The sequence below is a fragment of the Tamandua tetradactyla genome, chromosome 17 (genome assembly GCF_023851605.1).
Source record: "Tamandua tetradactyla isolate mTamTet1 chromosome 17, mTamTet1.pri, whole genome shotgun sequence".
In the NCBI taxonomy this organism is placed as follows: Eukaryota; Metazoa; Chordata; class Mammalia; order Pilosa; family Myrmecophagidae; genus Tamandua; species Tamandua tetradactyla.
Genome location: NC_135343.1, coordinates 37195092 through 37215951, shown reverse-complemented (window position 1 = coordinate 37215951; position 20860 = coordinate 37195092). Strand labels below are relative to the sequence as shown.

At 35.4% G+C, this 20860-nt stretch overlaps 1 protein-coding gene and 1 long non-coding RNA gene across 5 annotated transcripts in view; one reads left to right on the top strand and one right to left on the bottom strand.

Moving 5' to 3' along the window:
- The window catches only part of PELI1 (pellino E3 ubiquitin protein ligase 1), a 68462-nt gene that overhangs the window by 1899 nt on the left and 45703 nt on the right, over window positions 1-20860 (top strand). The window contains exon 2 of one of the 4 annotated variants that reach the window (XM_077134383.1): window positions 3956-4099. The exons of 2 other annotated variants lie outside the window; for them this stretch is intronic. The gene's annotated coding sequence lies outside the window, so the exon portion shown is untranslated. Of the gene's footprint in view, window positions 1-3955; window positions 4100-12922; window positions 20628-20860 lie in introns of those variants that run through there. One more of the 4 variants, XM_077134386.1, reaches the window with a different exon arrangement.
- The window catches only part of LOC143660900 (uncharacterized), a 32113-nt gene continuing 27852 nt past the window's right edge, over window positions 16600-20860 (bottom strand). The window contains exon 4 of the long non-coding RNA XR_013164301.1: window positions 16600-16689. This is a non-coding gene — a long non-coding RNA (uncharacterized LOC143660900). The remainder of the gene's footprint in view (window positions 16690-20860) is intronic.

The window sequence follows — 20860 nt, the reverse complement described above, 5'->3', positions numbered from 1 at the left end:
ATATGAATACCTTATGCTTTTTACTCACACCAACAGCTTTTCTGGAGTAAAATACTGAAGTCCTAGGGCAAATTTATTTGTTTTAGAAGCTGAACAAAACAGGAAAGTATTAAAACTACAAATCAAGCATCATTTCTACTAGTTATTTTATGAGGTGACTAATGATCAGAACTGTAGTAACAGTACTTTCATTTGTCCTAAATTCTCCTTGAATTTAATTTTGTATTGCATAGTTGCTCCAGGTTTTAGATTCTGGTGGTTGCATCAGAAAATGAGAGGGAGGCATTTGCTATTTTAGTATTTTTCCCCAAGCTTCTAACTTGTTCCCTTTCTGTAGTATGTTAAAAAAGATCATGAGTTTAAAACAGTTGGGAAGTAGGAGAGTTAATGTATGTGGAAAGTTGCGTGTAGTGAAGTGATTAAAATGCCTCATCTAGTAAATTTACAGCAAACTGTCACCTCTGTTTTTATTATAAAGGTAGAGGTACTGTAATAAATAGTAATGGTATTTATTGATTTGAAAAAGTGACCTGGAAATTGTGCCATAGCAGCAGAAGTTTGGAGGAGGTGGTGATCTATGCTCTCTTTAACTTTGTCAGCTATGTGACCATACAGTTGATTATGTTGAAATTTTTCTTTACCGTTTATAAGTCAGATTTACCAGGAGTATTTGTATTTTAAGGAAGCTACCGACACTCTTGTCTTTTTTGTTCGGTCATTAGAGTCCAAAGTCAGGAGTTAGTGCTGACTGGCAGAGTCTGGCATTACAGGTTCCCTAATTTCTTTGTGACCTCTTAAAAGAAGTGACTGAGAATACTGGGTGGGGAACTGGGTCTAGTCTTGTGAACGCTACTGAGGCAGGTTTCAAGGGAAAGACTAAGTATGTTTCCATTAGACTTGTTTCAGTTTCCTTTCAGGCTGTCATTTGTATATTAAGAGTTTGTCATTTCAGGACACACTTTACTATGGATGTCTAGCAAGTCAGGTGATAAGAACTAGAGTAGTTCTGTTTTTGTGAACAAACTTCAGACAGAAGTTTCTGTTGCTAATAAGGATTTTAAGCCAAAAAATTTAGAATTGAAAACTATCTTTCAAACATATTCACATACATACATCTTAGGATGGCACATCAATCGAGTATTAAGTTAGAAAAGTTTATATGGATTATTTCATTAGATATATATTTAAATTTATATAATACTTTAAAATTTCACAATGACAAATATATGATGGCACTGAGATTGTTCTAGAAGTTTCTTTGGAAAAATTGTTATTGCAAAAGTTACATGTATGTTTTTTAATCAAAGAGAATAAATAAGGGCCAGAAGAAAGAAGGAAGAAGATCAACAGTGATGAATATCTGATGATGTTTTTAAAGAGTACAAGATTAAAGATTCTTAACAGCATTTTATATATTAAGGGATAGAATTTTTGCTTAAGTCTATAAACAGTGACTTCCTCTTAGCACTTTCTGTTTATAGATTTCTATCCATCTTTTCCCCTCTAAATATATCACAGAGAAGTAAATAGAAGTCATTCTTTCAAGGGATTTGGGTTTTGAAGTCTTTTTTTTTTTACATTTTTGATAGTGATGATGGGAGTTGTTGTTTTCTGTTTAAAGTTGACCTGTACCTTAAACTAGTCCTGGACTAATGTGTGGGAGCCTCAAGACAAATATTGACTACTAAAAGATTTGGATAGGATTTCAAGTTCTGCCACTATCTTTTCTTCATATTGTTTCAAATAGATAACTTATTCGAATATTTTTTCCTTCTATAGGCTGAAAATAATTGCCTAACATTCTATACCTATTGGGTCCTAAATAATTTTTTGCTGTTATTGCTGAGTGAATTTACAAATAATAAAGGGAAAGCAAAAAATTTCTTGAATTAAATGTCAGGGAATTTCTCATTTTAATGTAAACATATGAACATCTCATTGGAGTCTTCCAATTAGCATAGCTGCCTTTCAGAAATATACTTGAAGAAAAGAGCTTCATCAAATTACTTAAGAAAAATGAATTATACATAATTCTAAAAAGACCTACTTTTTAGGCTATTTTACAAAATGTTTTAGATTATTTTTTGCCAAATAAACTCCATTTCAGAGAACAGTTCTACATACTACTCCTTGTGTCACCCCTGTAATACATCTCAAAATACCATTTACAGAAAAATATGTTACTGGTGTCTATAAATGGGGAGAATCCTAACATCTATCATCATCTCCCAGTTGATCTTAAACATTTGTGTGGTTTAAAAAATTAGGTTTTTTTTTCAATACTCATGTAATTTACTTCCTTTTCCAGTAATTTATGTCTAATTTTTATTTTACAAAGAAATATCTTGGGAAGTTGCTAATTCTAAAAATATGTAGTACTCTCAGTTTCCCAACATCTTCTGTAATTCCTTTTCCTATTTTTTTTTGGCTTCAGTTTGCTTTTCCTCTAAACTTTCTAAAATAAGCAAAGAAGTGTTTAAACGTATTTGACAAGAAATACAGTTAGTAACTCATCATGCTAAATATCAAAATCAAGGTGCATTGACATATTTGAAGATAGAAGTACACTTTTCTTTTTGCAGAAGGCTAAAGCAGGAATAGCAAGTAGATTTCACTGTGGGTACCACCTGTGGGTATCTTGTTAGTATCTGCCCAGAGTACTATGTTTAGAAAACTGAGAGGCCTAGTTTGGACTGCAATTAGCTGTTTTTTGCTATCCTGTGGACAGTGGGCTTTTGGCATAGTGCCAGATATTGATTTTGTATTTATTAGATCCTTTTAGGTATCAGGCACTAGGCTAAGTGCTAATATCACACAAACTAAAACCTCTGCCTTCATAGTGCTTACATTCTAACAACAATACACAGACAGTAAACAGAATAAATAAAACATTTCTTGTGTTAAGGACAAATAGCCTGGTTTATTCAAATAAGAAATAGTAAGGGGTTGAGGGTATAAGATTAAAAGAAACTTGAGGTGTATCAACCAAATGCAATATATGAACCTTACTTAGTTGGATCTGATTTGCACAAACTAATTGTAAAAAAGACATTCATGGAAAATTTGGACACTGACTGGATGTTTGATGAAAAGGAATTCTAATTTTTAGGTGTGGTAATGAATTATTGCTTTTAAAAAAAGAGTTCGTACATTTTAGAGATATTTAATGAACTTTTTTAAATGATACGATACCATATCTGGATTTTTGCTTTAAAAGAATTTGGAGGGAAGAGGAGTATAGATGAAATAAGATTAGCCATATAGAAAAAATTGTTGAAGAATGTGTGGGGTTTCATTATATTCTCTTTACTTTTGTGTGTTTGAGGTTATCCATGAAAAACAGTTTGACACATACATACAAAGAAATAAAGCAGAAAAGGGGAAATAAAGATGTGAATATGGGATAGGGAGAGAGTGCAGTTTTGAAGAGTAATCATAAAAGACCTCATTGAGAGGGTAATAGATATTTGGGTAAATACCTGAAGGAGTTGAGGGAACAAACATTGCAGATAATATTGGGGCAAAAGATTCCTGGCAGCAGCAACAAAAAGTACAACAGGACTGAGTAGGAGCATGTTTAGAATGCAAGACTACAAGGAGACCAATGTATCTGAATTAGAGTGAGTTATAAAGTAGCAGAAGATGGAGTCAGGAAAGAAAGGAAGGGTAGAGGAGACCAGATAGTATAGGGCCTGGTTGTCCATTCTTGCTTTAAAGGAAGGTTATTTATTTTATATATTTATCTAAAATAAGTGTTCTTCTTTAGTCAACCTAGAAGCTGTACACTTAAACACTAACAACCCTAGCATTACTCAGAGTATTTTTGAAACTTATTTTTTAATTGCCATCTACGTTTAAGAACCACACATGAAAATTTCTAATCACTTTATATTTCCTCCTTGTTTTCAAGGGAAAAGGAGGTGTGAGCCTCATGATAGCTCATTTTATTTTTCAGATATGACTCAGAAAAGATTTTGACAGAATATAGGAAATAACTTCAGGCTATTTCCAAAAATCTTATCGACCCATGGACTAAAGAGAAGTTTTAATGTTCTGTGCAACTGTAGCATCATTTGGAATAAGGGCATATCCTCTCAGAGTAAGTCTTATGGAAGAGATTATACTCACTTGGATAACCAGCACAAGACCCTGTACATTTCTTAATACTTAATAACTCAAAATAGTCATTGCAGATAAGTTTCTTTATATCATGCATTCAAGACTGAAGAGAAGGCATCTATATTGTAGTAAAATTGTGTATCTTCTTGTTGCTATGACATGCACTTAGGGAACTGAGACTGTAACACATTTTTGTATCAGAGATAAATGTGGCTCACAAGTCTTCTCCTTGTATTCATACTTCATTTCTCATTTTAGTAGTTGTTTCCAAAATATGCATATTTCCCATAAAGAAATGCTTTTTATCTTTATTATTAAACTTATAGAAAAAATTGCTCTCATCCAAATGTTTGAAAGCCACAAATACCCCATAAATATGGATCTTTTAATTCTTTTTACCTTCTCATTATAGGGCAGTACGCATGTAGAGTTAAATAGCTTTGAATGATTGATACATTGCTTTATTCCAACCTGAAAAACCAGACTTGTTTCAATGATTTTTCTTTACTGATAACATTGAATAAAGAAAACCATTCTTTTATCTAGTTAATTATGTGTAATGGGGCACAATGTTCCTTTTGTATTTTAACTAATAATATGAAGAATTTAATGAGATTAAGTAGAGTTTGTGAACTTTTATTATACAGTAAATGGTGCCATAACTGCTAAGAGTGTAGGTATATAACTTTAGAAGTAATTCTTTAACAAACTTCCTATTTTAAACTTTTTTAGTAAGTTATTTAGAATCTAATTCTTTAATTCACTCAGAATTTTTGTCCCTTTGATATAAATATGAATAGATATAGATAGAGCCGGACCTTTTTTTCATATACTGCATATACTATCAGGATCTGTGCTAGACTGGATTATTTAACATGCTTTAAACACTACCTCATTAGCATGGAACACAGAGCTCATAATTTAATTCTTGGGCTTTCCATTAACTCTGAAAGTCTTGAACAAACTATGTTGGATTCATCTGTAAAATAAAGTGATAGTAGTTTTTCATAAAGGACTTTGAAAATCTGTTATGACGGTGACCATACTGAAGTGTGGTTTAATTTAGAAATAGTTTTCAGTCTGTTGATTTGGTTTAGTGGTAATATTATGAATATGTTTTTTGTTTCCATTTTTGTGGAATAAACAAATTTTTGTTTATGACAGAGGAGGAAGAAAAAGAGGGGAATGGAAGGAAGCAAGAGAAGGAAGGAATTTAAAAGTTGGCTCTTCCAAAATAGTAAACATGACCATGCATAATTCTTGTGCCCATGGTACAAGATCTTAATTAATACTATGGTAGATTTATATTCTATCTAAGTATCCTTGACCTAATCTACTTAAGTATCCATAACCTAATGAGCTAAGATACAAATGTATAAATTAAGTAGAGAATAGTAATAATAATATAGCATCTACTTAAAGAAAAGAGGTTGCTTTCCAAAAGAACATCTTATTTTTCATGTTGAGTTAATGACCATGATAAAGCCTATATTTAATTTTGGAATTACTACTAATAATAATGATTAACAGTAATTGATAATTGTTTGAAAGTTCAATCTAAATTGAACTTTTTGTCACACAGGTTCCAGTTTATTCTTTTCAGCTTATTCATTGCAAGCTACTGATAATTCCATCAGCTTCTCTCATTTTGAATCTCTTCATCAGTCTGGCTCTTGCTGTCTTTACTGTTCATTGGCTTTAGCCATATCCTTTGCTTTTCCATAGTGATTTCCATTTGTCTGCCTTTTTTATATTTATAAAGTGAACTTGGAATGAATTTGAGCCTTAAAAAAGTAACATGTAGATGTCAAATGCTCCACTTACTTTTTTGTGTGTGTGCCTTGCCTATTGTCTTTTCTTTATCTTTCCTGGCCTTTTTTGGTGTGTGTCTTCTGGTAAAGATGGTAGACTCTGTCAACAGGGCCTAAGAGGTAACTGTTTGACCTGTAGGATACGGTAATTTTTAACTGAATAATGTAAGAAACAGTAATAAACTCCTTGATTTGAAATCCTGCCTACATCCAAAATTTATACCTAAGCTAGCAAAGTGATATAATTAATAGCCTACCAGAATTTAAAATGCTAGTTTCAGCTCTTGGTGTTTGTTGTCTTTTCAGAAATTGTCATATAATTAGGACTTCATTATTACTCTTATAATAGTTAATCAAAAGCGGTAAAGCTTGGGGAAAAAATATCTCTGGACTTCTTTTGTGGCTCTTTTGACAGACAAGAAGAAAAGATAAAAAGGTCAGTAATGTGTTAAGAAAAGTAAATAACGTCTTTCTTCCATATAAATGAGTTATTAGGAAAGGCCCTAATTCAATCTAGGTTAACATGATTGACCCTGACTTTTTGCTAGTGGGTAGTTGCTCACTGAAGTTCTCAACATATCAGTTGACTTAATCTGTTGAAAGTGAAGTTAAGTGTAATTCCATTTTTTAACAAGAAGTGAAAACAGTTGGAGGTGCTTTGTTGGTTCTTCAAAACTTTATTGCTGTATTCCCGGTTCTTGGCAGATACTACTACAGTACTTCATGTTCCTCTGAGTTTATGCCAGATTTAATGAACAGCATGTATTGGAAGCAGTAAAAGCCAATTTTATAAAATTTTAGACTACTTATCATTATGGATTTTTCTTCAAATTATTTCTCACTGCATACTTAAAAAACCAAAACATCTATGTTACAAAACTAGTTATCATTCATGAGAAAATGTGTCTTATGTAAATTAGTGGCTGGTTTTAGTTAGAAACCATAGTCCTATAGGCAGACTTTCATGACCTGAAAACGTCTTACATTTACTTATTTTATTGCTGTAATTTTCATTTAAAAGAGAGTGATTTCTTTTCTGAGCTGGTCATATCAATTCACCAAAGGAGCTGTGATGAATTTTGAGGTGGGCTCTTAACCTGCACATCAAGAATTGTGACTTCAGTGATAGAAGACATTTTAAAAGAATTATCACTTTACACTTATTCAACAACAACAAAAAAATAATCTTTTCTTGGTTTCATCTTTTTAGAAATGGTATGGCTGAATTTATTTGCTTATAGTTGTCTTAAAGACCATTTTTTTAAGGCTTTAGCCAGAATTTGCCTCCTAAAACTGTCTTTAAAATGGCTTCCAGAGAGGATTTGCTAGGCTTCAGAACTGAGTAGGCTGTTAATGATTCAGTAGGCCCCCTCAGATTTTCTTCCCACTCTTAAATTGAAAGCTCCTACATAACATCTAAGTGCCCTGAGTCATCATGGGTAAACTTCTAAAGAAGAATTGTCATATGGAAAAACTCACCATAAAGTAAAATTGCCAGAAAACAGTCTGAGTCAGAGATCATTCATGGATCACAATGATATAACCTAGAGATTGTGGGTTTCATTTAAATATTTGAACGTGCTTATATGCAATTATTATAGGACTTTTACATTTGGAGGTATTTATTCCCAGTATAAATTGCTTTAAAACATTGTTTATAGTGGAATATAACATATATACAAAAAAGCAATGAATTTCGAAGTACATTGTAACAAGTAGTTATAGAACAGATTCCAGAGTTTGGTATAGGTTACAGCTCTACAGTTTTTGGGTTTTCCTTCTAGCTGCTCCAAGACATGAGAGACTAAAAGGAATATCAGTATAATTTATCAGTCATACTGATTTGTTAAATCCTATCTTCTCTGTTACAATTCCTCATTCTCTTTTCATCCTTCTTCAAACCTTAGGGCTATGCCCATTCTAACTTTTTCATGTTGGAAAGAGGTGTCAATAGTATGGGTTAGGGGTATGGAACTAGTTGATGTTCTTGGAGAGGTTGGCCTCTCTGAATTCCAGGACTTATCTGACCTAGGAACCATCTGGAGGTTGTAGGTTTCTGGAAAGTTATCTTGGTGTCTGAAACTTTTGTGGAATCTCAGATAGAGCCCTAGGTGTTCTTTAGGGTTAACAGGAATGATTTTAGTTGGGGGTTGGCAAACTGTGGTGATTAGCAATATCTAGCTGGAGCTTACATAAGAGTAGCCTCAAGAATAGCCTCTAGACTGTATTTGACCTCTCTTAGCCACTGATACCTTATTTTGTTACATTTCTTTTCACCCTTTTAGTCAAGAAGATGTGGGTGATCCAACAGTGCCAGGGCCAGGCTCATCCCTGAGAGTCTTTTCCCACGTTGCCTGGTAGACTTTCACTCCTGGATGTCATGTCCCACATAGGGGAGAGGATAATGATTTTCCTTGAGAGTTGAGCTTAAAGAGAGAGAAGCCACATCTGAGTAACAAAAGAGGTTTTCTGAAAGTAACTCTTAGAAATAACTATAGGTAGGCTGAGCTTCTTTGCTACAGAAACAAGCTTCATAAACGCAAGCCTCAAGATCAAGGGCTTGGCCTGTTGACTTGGGAGTCCCTAATGTTTGAGACAGTATCAGGGATTTCCCCAGTGGTAAAGCTTAATAGTTCCATATTTTTACTCCAGTCCTTCAAGGGACTTTGCCAATAGTTTTTAATTATCTGTTGAACATACTCTGGGATGTATCCAGGTATTACATTAAGCTATATAGAATTATAAGCCTTCATTCCCATTCTGGGCTCCATGTGTTTGAGTTGTTTAAATGAGATATCCAGACAGCGTGAGTTAGAAAAATTAAGTTTTGAACAAAATAAACCTCTCTTCCTTTGGTCTCATACTATAGGTGAAGTTCTAAAATATAGACAATGTCATCCTTGCCCCATATTCTGATTTACCTTAGTTCCAACCATATCGGCTTCATTGTCTCTGAAGTTTTAGATGTCACACAGGTAGCCAGAGTTCCAGGGGGATACCAGGTTATCCATATATAGTGTAGCAACTCAGAAGCTAGAAATAACATTTACAGCTCCAGCCTAAATTTAACTGCTATAACAGCTTACACTCTAAGCCTCAATTTTCTTATAGGTATTTTCTAAGAGAGATCAAACAATGTTTGTTCTTTAGTTTCTGGCTTATTTTGCACCACATAATGTCCCCAAGGTTCATTCACCTCATTGCTTGCCTCATGACTTCATTGTTTCTATAGCTGCACAATATTTCATCAAATGTGTATACCACAGTTCACCATTCTACTTCTCAATCAGTGTAAAGTTCAGTCACCTCTATCTTTGGGCATAATGGATAATGTCCAAAGTAAACAATCCATGTCTCACATTATCCTCACTTAGTTGTACAATCATCAGTACTCAATTTTGGACAATTTTCATTACTGCAAAGAGAATAGTAACTGATAAACACACCTTCACCAAATAGAAAGTTCAAAATTCCCCTTAACTCTAGTCATTCCCTCAATTATTTACCCCTAGTATTGCCATGGTACTGTTGATGTCTTCCTGTAAATGCAGGCCATGGCATGCAATAGTAGTTTCCCCCCATCCTCCTTTATTATTGACTCTGTACAAGATTCATACCTTTGAAGTAGTTCATGCAAGAACTCAGTTATATTTGTATTGTTAATTGCTGGGATATATGGTTTTGTACAACCCCTTTCAATCATGTTTACCTTCAATATGGCAGTATTACTTATAAACCCACTAATGAACTACCTTCGTTTCTATCCATTCCTTTATATTTAAGTTCAAACTCATTAGCCAACTATTCACCCATCTCTAGCTTCCATATATCTCTTGCTTCTGTGGATCCCTTTATTCTACACTATAAGTTTCTGATTTTACCTTTACCAAGGTTATGATAGTGAAATCATACAGTATCTATCTTTTGTGTCTGGCTTATTAGACTCAGCATTATGTCCACAGGGTTCATCTGTGTCATATGCTTCAGGACCTCATTTTGTCTTACTGTTGCATAATATTCCACTGCATGTACCTACCACATTTTGTGTATCCACTTGTTTGTTGCTGGGCACTTGGATTGTTTCCATCTTTTGGCAATTGTGACTAATGCTGCTATAAGCATTGATATGCAAATGTGTTTGTGTCCCTGCTTTCACCTTTTCTGGTTATATACCGAGCAGTGGTATTGCTGGGTTGTAGGGCAACTCAATATTTAGTATTCTATGGAACTGCCAGGCTGTCGTCCACAGCAGCTATACCATTATACATTCCTGTCAGCAGGAAATAAGTGCTCCAGTTTATCCACATCTTCTCCAACATTTGTAATTTCCACATCAAATTTGTGGTATGCACAGTTGATGAAATATTATGCAGCTACAGAAAGACAGCCCTTCTTATAGGTGTGAGGTGATATCTCATTGTAGTCTTGATCCGCAGTTCCTTTATAGCTAATGAAAATGCACATCTCTACATTTGCTTTTTAGCCATCTGTATTTGCTCTTTGGAAAAATGTCTATTCATATCTTTAGCTCATTTTATAATTGGGTTGTTTGTTCTTTTGTTGTTGAGTTGCATTATTTCTTTATGTATATAGGGTATCAAACCTTTATCCAATATAAGACTTCTGAATATTTTCTCCCATTCAGTTGGCTGCCTCTTCACCTTTTTGACAAAGTCCTTTGAGGCACAGGAGCATTTGATTTTGAGGCATTCCTATATATCTTCTCTTTTTTTTTTTCCGCATGGGCAGGCACCAGGAATCGAACCTGTGTCTCCGGCACAGCAGGCGAGAACTCTACCTGCTGAGCCACTGTGGCCCGCCCCCTATATATCTTTTTCTTTCGTGCTTGTGCTTTGGGTGTAAAGTTTAAGAAACTATACCTCCTGTTACTAGATCTTTAAGATGTTTCCCTGTATTTTCTTCTAGGAGTTTTATGGTAGTGATTTATATTTAGGTCTTTAACCCACTTTAAGTTAATTTTTGTATAGGGTGTCAAGTGAGGGTCCTCTTTCATTCTTTTGTCTGCTGATATCCAATTCTCCCATGTCCGTTTATTGAAAAAACTATTCTCTCTCAGTTCAGTTAAGTAAGGTTTGGGGGACCTTACTGAAGATCAATTGACCATAGATTAGGTGATCAGTCTCTGATTTGATTCCATTGGTCAATACTTATATCTTTGTGCCAATACCATGCTGTTTTGACCACTGTGGCTTTATAATAAGCTTTAAAATCAGGAAGGGTTAGCCCTCCCTTTTCGTTCGTTTTTAGGATACTTATAGGTTTTCGACATCTCTTTGCCTCCCAAATGAATTTGATAATTAACTTTTCCAAGTCTTCACAGTAGGTTATTGGAATTTTGATGGGTATTGCATTGAATTTGTAGATCAAATTTGTGTAGAATTGACATCTAAACTACCTTTAAGCTTCCTGTCCATGAGCAGGAAATATCTTTCTACCTATTTAGATCTTCTTTGATTTCTTTTAGCAGTGTTTTGTAGTTTTCTGTGTACAGGTCCTTTACATTCCTGGTTAAGTTTTTCCCTAGATACTTGAGTCTTTTAGTTGCCATTTTGAATGGAATTTTTTCCTTAATTGTCTCTTCAATTAGTTCATTGTTTGTATATAGAAACACTACTGGTTTTTTTCACATTAATCTTATATCCTGCCACTTTGCTGAATTTTTTATTGGCTCCAGAAGCTTTGTTGTAGATTTTTCAGGATTTTCCAAGGATAGTATCATATCTTGCAAATAATGAAAGTTTTACTTCTTCTTTTCCAATTTGAATGCCTTTTATTTCTTTTTCCTGCCTGATTACTCTAGCTAGAACTTCTAGTACAGTGTTGAATAATAGTGGTAATAGAGGGAGTCCTTGTCGCATTCCTGTTCTTTCTCTAGTTCTTCCAGGTGAGAAGTTAAGTCCTAGATTTTTGCTCTTTCTTATTTTTTAATATGGGCATTTCAGGCAATAAATTTCCCTCAGCATTGCCTTTACCACATCCCATAAGTTCTGATATATTGTATTTTCATTCATCTCCATATATTTAACAATTTCTCTAGCAGTTTCTTCTTTGTTGCTCTCATTGTTTAAGAGTGTTATTTAATCTCCATATATTTGTGAAAATTCTGATTCTTTGGTGATTATTGGTTTCCAGCTTTATTCCATTGTGATCATAGAAAGTGCTTTGAATAATTTCTATCTTTGTAAATTTATAAAGACCTGTTTTATGCTCCAGGATATGATCTGTCCCATTCTGTGAGCACTAGAAAAGAATATGTAGCCTGTTTTGCCGTGGATTGATCTGTCTATGTCAGTTAGGTCTAATTCATTTTATCTAACTGTTTAAGTTATCTGTTTTCTTTTTGACCTTCTGTCTGTTTGTTCTATCTATAGAGGAGAGTGATGTATTGAAGTCTCTCACTATTATTGTTGAAACATCTATTGCTTCCTTCAGTTTGCCTTATGTACTTCAGAGCTCCTTGATTGGACTATCAACATTTATGATTCTTATTTCTTCTTGGTGAATTGTTCCCTTTATTAACATGTAGTGACCTTCCTTGTCTCTTATGATGTCTTTACGTTTAAAGTCTATTTCTCTGATATTAGTTATAGCTACCCCTGCTTTCTTTTGTTTATGGCTTGCATGGAACGTCTTTTTCCATCCTTTCATTTTTAGTTTCTTTGTGTCCTTGGGTCTAATGAGTCTCTTGTAAGCAGCAGATGGATGGATCATGTATCTTAATCCATGCTGCCAACCTGTATCTTTTAATTGGGAGTTTAGTCCAGTAAAATTCAGAGTTATTACTGTAAAGACATTTCTTGAGTCTACCATCTTATCCTTTGGTTTTTATTTGTCAGATCTATATATTCTTAATGCTCTCTATCTTTTTATCCTTTAAGTTACTCTTACTAGTACTCTTCAATTCTGTGCACTCCTCCAGACTTGCCTTTTTTTTTTAAAAGACAACAGAACTCTCTCTAGTTTTTTTGTTTTTTTGTTTGTTTGTTTTTACATGGGCAGGCACCGGAAAATGAACCTGGGTCCTCTGGCATCACAAACAAGCAACGAACCCGGGTCCTCTGGCATCACAGACTAGCATTCCTACCTGCTGGGCCACCATGGCCCGCCCCCCTCTAGTATTTTTTAAAGGACAGGTCTCGTGTTGACAAATTCTCTCACCCTTCTTCTGTGAAAATTTTAATCTCTCCCTACTTTTGAAGGACAGCTTAGCTGGATAAAGAATTCTTGGCCGGAAGTCTTTCTCTTTCAGGATCTTAAATGTATCATACCATTGCTATCTCGCTCCCATGGTCCCTGTTGAGTAGTCTGAACTCAGTCTTATGGGATTTCTCTTGTGTATGTGGTGAGTCATTTTTCTCTTGCTGCTTACAGGACTTTCTACTTCTCTTCAGCATTTGACAGACTGATTAGTATGTGTCTTGGAATAGGTCTATTTGCATTTATTTTATTTGGGGTACATTGGGCTTCAGTTTGCATATTTATTTCTTTTATAAGTGTTGGAAGTTCTCCCCCATTATCTCCCTACCTCATCTTCCCAGCCCTTTTCTCTTCTCTTCTCTTCTCCTTCTGGGACACTGATAATTCTTGTTTGTGCACTTCGTGTTGTACACCATTTCCCTCAGGTCCAATTCAAATTTTCCCGTCTTTTTTGCCATTTGTGCTTTTATGCATTTGAATTCAGTTGTCCTGTCATTCAGTTCACTTATTCTTTCTTCTGTCTCTTCATATTTGCTTTTGTGTGTCCTAGTATACTTTTAATTTGATCCACAGTATCTTTCATCTTTGTGATATCTGCTGTTTTTCTATTTACTCTTTCAAATTCTTCCTTATGCTCTTTTAGAGTCTTCTTGATCTCTTTTATGTAATTAGCCAACCCTTTGAATTTATTTAGGAGTTTTATATGAACATCTTTGATTAGTTGTTCCAAATTCTGTGCCTCCTCTGATGTTTTAATTTGGCCATTTGACTGGGCTATATCTGCCTGCATCTTTATAAGCGTTGTGATTTTCTGTTGGCTTTGAGGCATATGATTATCTTGATAGGGTTAATTTGACTTCCCTCAGTCGTCTAAGGTTTTGTATTTGCTTGGGGTTGCCTTAAGAGGCTCCTTTTGCACTTGGTTTGTCAGTAATTTCCCAAACCCAGGCTTGAACCTCATGCAGGCAATGTAACTGTACTTGAGTATCTGTTTGAAGCTAGTTTTCCAGACTGCGCTTTCTGTTTCTTCCCAGCAGATGGCATGCTTGGGCCTCCTCTTCCCTTCTGGCCTGCTTCTCCCTCATGAAGGCAGCTGGGTGAGCTAGATGGAGACCCGCAGCTGGGTCTCCTGGTCCCGGTGAGCACTGAAAGCTGCCAATCCCGGGTGTGCAGGATGGGCAGTGTGCACCAGAGTGGAATTTCCCCTTGTGGGTCCTATTAGTCTGCTGGCCCCTAGGCTCCTGGTTGGAATGTCCTTGGACTATAGGACAGCATATTTCAGCTATCCCTGTCCACAGCCAACCTGTAAATGCCTGCCAGTTAGGTGGGGCACAGCACAGAGTGGGGCACAGACATAAGGGGTAAGGCGCAAGTGGCAGTACACAGGCGCAGAGCATGGGGCGCAGCATGGCTTGCTTCCTTGTCCCCACCTCCCCTTCCATGCACTCCTGAGGGCTCCTGGGCTCCGTATTGAAAGGGGAGCTTGTGAACAAGCTGAACGGTCTCTGTGAACAGGGAAAGTAAGTTTGCTGGCTTCTGGGTTCCCCATGGGAGCCCTGGGCTGCAGAGCTAAGGGGGCTAATTTCCCAAACTAGCTGCAGAATCAGGCGCTTTCCTGGGCACGGCCTCGTGTCTCTGGTGGAGTCATGACCGAGCCCCCTCACCCCATTCTCTGAATTCCAATTCCTCAGTTTTTTTACCCAGTACCTCCCTGTATAGTGTTGAAGACCCTCTCAGGTCACTCACACCCTAGAACTGCTGTCCTAGTAATTTTTCTGTGACTTCTTTAGCTGTTCCATGGAGCAGGGGTGAACTCAGCCTATCCTATTCTGCCATCTTCCCAGAAGTCCCAGTTAAATTTTAATTGGTTTGATTTTTATTGACTGTTACATGAAAAGTATTTTTAAGTTTTCATTGAATAAATTTTTTCAGAGATGAAAAACATCATACAGGATTAAAAAACAACTATAGCAGAATTCAGGAGACCTAGAGTTGTCCATGTGACCTCTTTTATTTCACTTAACCTTTCTGGACTTTAGCTTCCTTATCTCTACAGACTCATCAACTCTATAGCACTTAGGCTACCATTCCTCATTAAAACCCATGGCAGATGCAGCTAATGGCTGACCCAAAAACAGCTTCAGGCTGCTTTTTGATAGAGCTTTGTCAGCAGCTGTATGGTTGGTATTTTACATGAAATATCTATGTATAGCTTTCTGAGTTCTCTTTCAGTGCTACAATTCCATGACTTTAAATAATGTACCTATAGAGTCTTTCTCTCTTTTCTTAGTCTTCACCTTGTCTTACCATGAGGCATTAAAAGTTGAAACTTACCATATGAATTTAAGAAGAATTCTTTGTAGTCAGGGGTAACGTGTTCATGTTGCATGTAGTAATATTAAAAACAAATGATTGGGGAGTATGTTTGGTGGGTTATGGAGTATTTGTAAATAAAATTAATAAAGAAATGATTGAAGAAAATCCATGGGTGCAATTAAAATTCAAGATTAAGTGGAAATAGACAAAATGCTTAGTGATATCTTCATTTAAATTCAGTTCTGACCTGGGTCATTTAAGACCCTTAATATTTCTAAAGAAATCTTTGAACTCTGTTCACTTATCTTTTTTTAAAGAGAGAAGATTTCAATAAAGAATAGAATCTCAAAGGGCTTTGGTGTTAAGAAAAGATTTTTAGTGAAAGAAAATGGGCATGGACCTGTTTGTACAAGCAAATTGCCCCTCGTGTCTTCTGCCTTTCTTAGACCAGATATATGTATACCTGAGTTTCCAGCTTGACAAACTACTTTTTAAACTTGTTAGTGTCTTCATCTATATAATGGTATTAGACCAGTGCTTCTCAAATTTTAATGTGTTATATGAACTAGTTAGGGATCATGTTAAAATGCCCATTCTGATTCAGTAAGGTTGGGTGGAGCTTGAGATTTTGCATTTTTAATAAGTTCCCATGTGATACTGCTACTGTGGGCTGTGGACCAGATTTTAAATTTAAGAGTATAAAAGGTAATTTCCAAGGTTCCTTTTGGCTTAAAGGGTCTTGAAGTCTTAACTCTATTTCTTTCTCTCCAAACTCTTCCACAGCACTATTAAACTTATTCTTTCATCTTGCTGATGCCTATTGTTCTTAGACCAATTCTGTCAGTCTGACAACTTCATTAGTTTTCCATTTTCCCCTTACCAAAACTAACCTCACAGGAGGTTACTGCAGTTAGAGGCAGAGTGGTATAAAAAGAGATTTTGATTTGAAGAAAACTGAATTTTAATCCTCCCACCACTGATTATTAACTCTGTTACCTTGGATAGTTGGCTCAGTTGACTTAATCTTTCAAGGTTCTTAATACCCATCTAGTAAGGTTGTTGAAGGGAATAGTGATAATATATAAAGTCCTCAGCACACTGTCAAGCATAAAGTAATTGAAAACTATTTAATTAATGCTTATTGATTTTAATACTTACTGATTTCCTGATTTGAGGTGGTAGAAGGAGAAAGAAGAGAAGGAAGTTCCCTTCCCAGGCTATGCATCTGAAAAAGAGAGAGAAGGAAGATCTATCTCTAGCTAAGACCTTCATCCTATATGCTATACCTGAATTTTTAACTGCAAAGTAGACATATTTACCCAAATTCTTTGAACTTACCATACTCAAAAGGACCTCTTTATTTTTCTTTCCATGTGTCTGTCTTCTGCAGTTTTGATGAAAATTAATGTTTTGCTATTTCCATTCCCAAGTCCAGAACCTGCCATTTCTGCCTTGATTATTCAAATTCTGTTTTTCCTCTATCTTCTAAGACTGCCTCTGTCTTAAGTCAGCTCTTCTTCCTCTTTTACTATTGCTGTTTTTATCTGATCTCTCTGCTTCTTCATATCTTCTTTCTTGTATCACACATCCTCCATACCTCTTTGAAAGTTATTTTCCTAAAAATTATTTTTGTTTAAACCAGTATTTCTTAAATGCTTACTATGTATAAGGCATCATTCAAGCAGTGGGTATAACAGAGTGAGAGAACAAAATGAGACAGTCCCTTCCCTAGTGAAACTCACAGACTAGGAAGGAAAATAAATATTAAAAACAAGTAAATATGCAAGTACCATGCATACCATGTATATTATACAACTGTGGGAAGTACATTGAAGAACAGAACAGAGTACTGTGAAAGAGCAAGAGTGTGGACCAGTGTTATACTAAGTGGGCACTTAAGCTGCTATCTTAAGAATGGTAAGGCGCTGGCTAGGTAAAGAGCAGAAGTATTGTTTTGGGCTGACAGTATCGCATGAGCAAAGACCCTGAGGTGGGTGTTTAGTATATTTTAGAGGTGAAATGACAGGACAAAGTGCAGGACAAATAGGATATGGAAAGTGAGGGAGAAGAAAGTATTAAGAGGACTCCCAGAATTCTCATATGAGCAACTACTGGATTGATAGTGGTACCATTAACTGAAAAAGAAAAGACTAAGAATAGCACAGGTTGGAGCAAGGGATGGAATCATGAGTTTAGTTTGTAAAGTTTGAGAATCTGAAAAATAAATGTAGCTATGTCAATCCCCTACTCTGGTTTCCCCATTTCCTATAAGGTCTATTCCAGACTCTGTCTTGGCTTGTAAAACCCTTAAATAGTTTGCCCTCACCTATCTAGCTTCTTCTCCTTGTACTTTCCTTCATGTCTTGTGCTTGAGTCATACTGAAATTCTTACTGTTGTCAGAACAGTTTGGGGCCTTTGCTTATGCTATTGCCTGGAAAAAACTTCCTTGGCTGAGGCTTTTTTGTCTTTCAAAACCCATCATGAAGATCACTTCATAAACTTCTGCAACTTCACCAGATAAAGTCTCAGTCTTCTGTACTCCCCTAACATTTGGTTAATACCTTCTGTTACAGCACTTGTCACATCCTATTTGATACTTCACTAAATGGTAAGCCACATGGGTACAGTATCTTAAGCCAGTTGTCTTTGTGTTCCCAGGATCTGGTGTACAGGGCACATAGGAGCTGCCCAGAAAGTGGAGAAGGAGTGAATGTTGTTCTTATCAAAGAGGCCTCGCCCCAGTCCCTGAACAGTCATGAGTATTCTTTCCTTTCATTGGGCCAAGACTTATCTGTCAGTACTTTTCCACTTAATATTGTCATTAAATTGTCTTAGATAGGTTTCTTAAGGGCAGAAATTGAATATTAGTTTTCCTATTGCCTAATACAATGCTTAACTTGCAATCAGGAAAATTCCATTAAATCAGATTCATTGTGGAATCCTTCCCAATAATACCCTTGGTAGATCTAGGCATTAATGGGAGCTGGAATTAAGGGTAGGGATATCTAATGTAACTATCAACTATCTCAAATGCTTGTTTGCTATTCTTGTTAGAAAGATACATAGTTATGCTAAAAGTAAAATAATAAAATCCCATTCCTTTGAAATAGCTCCTGCTAAAGTTACTGATCATTTCTAAATTCCTAAATCCAGTGGACGTAGTTTTTCAGACTTCATCTTAGCTGACCTCTCAGCAGCATTTGACACTATTGACCATTTACTCCCTTTTGAAACACTCTTCTTCACTTCCAGGATGCCATATTTTATACAACACTAGCTTAATGGCTATTGCTTTTCTCTCTCCCTTAGGAATGTTGCTGCTCTTTTGGATTGCTAAATGTTTGGACTCCTCAAGGTTTAGTCTTAGGCTCTTTTATCTTCTTACTCTATATATGCTTTCCCTGGATAATTAATTGCACCTGTATATAGAAGATTTGTAAGTTTGTATTTTCAGCCCAGGTCTCTCCTTTACACTTTAGACTCATATATATGATTGTGTCTGACTCTCCCCATGGTTGTCTTAAGGTAGCTCAAATTCCCATTCCCAGGTCAAGCTTATAAGAGCCTCAACAATTCCAGACTGCAGAAGTTTATGATGAGTGCTTTATTACCCTTAATTAAAAGTTGATTTCCAGCATTAGAGAAAAAAAAATCTTTTTTTTTTAGTTAGAGAAGTTGTAGCTTTACAGAAAGATCATGTGCAAAATGCAGAGTTCCTGTATACCCTCTTCCATTTTTAACATTTTGCATTAATATGGTATTTTTGTTAGAATTGATGAGAAAATATTCATAGACTGTACTATTAGGTACAGTACATAGTATTACATTAAGATTCACTGTTTGAGTTGTACAGTCCTATGGTAGTTCTTGTTTTTTACATTTTTATTCTAGCAACAATATATACCACCTAAAATTTCCCCTTTTAGCCACATTCAAGTATATAATTCAGTGCTGTTAATTACATTTATAATGTTATGTTACCATTACTACCATCCATTACCAAAACTTTTGCATCACCCCAAACAGAAACCCTGCACCAATGAAGAATTAATTATCCACTCCCTACCCCCACCTGAGCCCCTGCTAACCCAAATTCTCTTTTCTGACTCTATGAATTTGCTTATTCTATTTCATATCAATGAGATCATTACAAAATTTGTCCCTTTGTGTCTCATTTCACTTACCACATTTTGTTTATCCATTCACATATTGATGGACACTTCGATTGCTTCCATCTTTTGGCAATTGTGAATAATGTCCCTATCAATAATAGTGTGCAAATATCTATTCAAGTGCCTACTTTTAGTTCTTATGGGTGTATATGTAGAAGTGGGAATGCCAAATCCTATAGGTAGTTCTGTACTAACTTTCTGAGGAACCACCAAACTTATTTTCCATAGCAGCTACACCATTTTACATTCCCACCAGCAGTCAGCCATCTTTTTAATACTAGCCATTCTAGAGGGTGTGAAATGGTAATTCATTGCGATTTTGATTTGTATTTCTCTCGTAGCTAATTTTGTTGAGCATCTTCTCGTGCTTTTTAGCCATTTGTACATCTCCTTTGGAGAAAGAAATGTGTACTCAAGTCTTCTGTTTTCTAATTAGGTTGTTTTCCTTTTGTTGTTGAGTTATAGGATTTTTAAAATAAATTGTGGATATTAAACCCTTATTGGATATGCGGTTTCCAAATATTTTCTCCTATTCTGCAGGTTGTCTTTTTACTTTAGTAATGAAGTCCTTTGGTTCACAAAAGTGTTAAATTTTGATGACGCGAGATTTATCTTTCTTTTTTTCTTTTGTTACTTGCTCTTACGATGTAAAGTCTAAGAAACCATTGCCTAACACAAGCTCCAAAAGAAACTACTATACGTTTTCTTCTAGGAGTTTTTTTTTATCCTAGTTCTTATATTTAGGTCTTTGATCCATTTTGTGTTAATTTTTGTGTATGGTATGAGGGAGGGGTCCATCTTCATTCTTTTGCATATGGATATCTAGTTTTCCTAGTACCATTTGTTGAAGAGACTATTCTTTTCCAAGTGAGCCGTCTTGTCAAAAAATGAGGTCATAGACATGAGGATCTAGTTCGGAAGTCTCAGTTCACTTCCATTGGTCTTATAAGCGTGTCAGTACCATGCTATTTTAACCACTCTAGCTTTATAGTAAGTTTTAAAATTAGTAAATGTGAATCTTTCAACTTTGTTCTTTAAAAAACAAACAAACAAAAATTCTCTTTAGGGAAATATTTTCTATACTATAGTGATAATTTCTAAATAATTTATAATATAAATGTTCAGTAAATTGAAATTGATTATCAGAAGACCTCTAACAACAAAACCTTTATTGCGCTATTACTGTGTGCTAGACACTTTAATTCTCATAACATTATGAGGTA